We start from the raw sequence: 2,500 nt of genomic DNA, 5'->3' as shown, positions 1-2,500 counted from the left end.
ATCCTGAAGTAAAGGGACTCTTCTTCAAAAAGGCCTTTGTTCCAATGTGTACGTGAGTGTGTGTGTGTGTGTGTGTGTGTGTGTGTGTATGTGTGTATATGTGTGTGTGTGTGTGTGTGTGTGTGTGTGTGTGTGTGTGTGTGTGTGTGTGTGTGTGTGTGTGTGTGTGTGTGTGTGTGTGTGTATGTGTGTGTGTGTGTGTGTGTATGTGTGTGTGTGTGTGTGTGTGTGTGTGTGTGTGTGTGTATGTGTGTGTGTGTGTGTGTGTATGTGTGTGTGTGTGTGTGTGTGTGTGTGTGTATGTGTGTGTGTGTGTGTGTGTGTGTGTGTGGGTGGGTGTGCGTGTGTGTTGTGTGTGTGTGTGTGTTGTGTGTGTGTGTGTGTCTTGTGTGTGTCTCCGTGTGTGTGTGTGTGTGTGTGTGTGTGTGTGTGTGTGTGTGTGTGTGTGTGTGTGTGTGTGTGTGTGTGTGTGTGTGTGTGTGTGTGTGTGTGTGTGTGTGTGTGTGTGTGTGTGTGTGTGTGTGTGTGTGTGTGTGTGTGTGTGTGTGTGTGTGTGTGTGTGTGTGTGTGTGTGTGTGTGTGTGTGTGTGTGTGTGTGTGTGTGTGTGTGTGTGTGTGTGTGTGTGTGTGTGTGTGTGTGTGTGTGTATGTGTGTGTGTGTGTGTGTGCGCGTCTGTTTGTGTAGGTGTGTGTGTATGTGTGTGTATGTGTGTGTGAGTATGTGTGAGTGTGTGTGTGGGTGTGTGTGGGTGTGTGTACGTGAGTGTGTGGGTGTGGGTGTGTGTGTATGTGAGTATGTGTGAGTGTGTGTGTGTGTGTGTGTGTGTGTGAACTCTGAACTCTGAACTCTGAACTCATTTAATTGTCATAAAAACACAGTAAAGGGTTTATCAGACACGAAGTGGATATTTGTAAAGACAAGAAGAAATATCGTCCATGGAGCAGTGAATACAACATTGTTGTGGGTGTGTGTGGGTGTGTGTACGTGAAACCTGTATATCCCATGTGAAAGAAACAACTGAAAGCTAGTTAGCAATGACTTATTCCGAGATTATACAAATTCTCTTGACAGAGCAAAAGAGAGAGAACATAGTGTCCCTTCACAGATAGCCCTATTGGGAAATTCAGAACCTCCTCGGACGGGATCAAGATTTCATAGGGAAGCTAACACCCCCGGACTATATATCCCTATCGAGATCAGTCACGCAGAGGAATGTTTTTAAAACTGTTAGTTAGGTACCACGTCATGTATCAAAGTAGGGCAAATTAAGCTCCTTTCGAACATCATGCATTTCGTGCTTTAAAACATATCGTGGACAGTGCGCTGAAGTCCGCAGCAATACCCAGTGTCGAAACTGCTGCTGTCATTGTGTGGGTATCGCTGTGACTTGAACTTTTAGTTCGAGAAAAGATGTGGAGTTGTTTCTCTCATTCTGTCTGCCTGTTTCCTTTCCTCTCTTTCTTTAGGACAATGTGGTGATGGATGCACTCGTGCGCGCGACATATATGTATAGGTTACAACACGAGTGGTTTTTTATATGGCTTGTATTTCAGTCAAGACCCAGCGGATGAATATCATCGGGAGACACGAGCCTCTGGCGAGTGTCTCTCGATTGATATTCCCGCTGGGTCTTGACTGAAATACAAGCCATATAAAAAACCACGAGTGTTGTAATCTGTATATCCCATTCTACCATCAAACACAAAGTGTAGACTACTAGCGGCACTGTTGCGATCTGTGCAGGGTAAAACTGTTGCCAGCGAGACTTAGCCCTTTTGCAACCTTAAACTAAGTGACCGTCGCTGAAAAAATAAAACGAATGAGTGCATCGATAAGTACGCGGTAACACTACTTTCAGACCATTTAAAAGCTTTAAGTAAAGGTTCATAAGTTGCAAGAAAGTAATGAAGTCGAATAGAAATTAATTTAGTTGAAGCGCACAATTCTTTTGTTTTGCGTTTCAGGTCGGCAGAACGGGCGAAACGGGTTTGGGACCCATTTGGCTTACTCGATTCAGAATTGATTCCACGTTGTTTTTCTCGAACGTGTGTAATTAGGCTTATTGACAGAGAAGCAAATCTTAGGGAACAAATATGTAGGTTTAGATTTAACCATTTGCTCCCTATTTGAAATGTATCTACGTGATAAACTGTTTTGCGAGTGTGTTTGCATGGATGAACTTAAACTGGTATGGGTGAGAGGAAAACGCGACCGACACGTCTGTCACCGCCGATTGATTGCATTTTGAAGGAATATGACTGGATTACGGAAAAATATGTGGACTTACTGCAGAGCCAGGCAAAAGAGTAGACTTGCTCGCAAAACACGTGAAACAGCCGATGTTTGATAGCTGAAGGCGCACACCGGCAAAACACACTACCGACAGATTCTCAAAAGTCGTCTGCTAACGATGCAAGGGGAGGGTACTCGTGTTTTTGTTTTGGTTCGCTAGCATCTGGTTATCTTGTAAGTTGAATGTTCGTTTTTTTCGACCTGCAT

Source organism: Littorina saxatilis, linkage group LG6, assembly GCF_037325665.1.
Source record: "Littorina saxatilis isolate snail1 linkage group LG6, US_GU_Lsax_2.0, whole genome shotgun sequence".
In the NCBI taxonomy this organism is placed as follows: Eukaryota; Metazoa; Mollusca; class Gastropoda; order Littorinimorpha; family Littorinidae; genus Littorina; species Littorina saxatilis.
Note: the sequence above shows the minus strand (reverse complement) of the source record.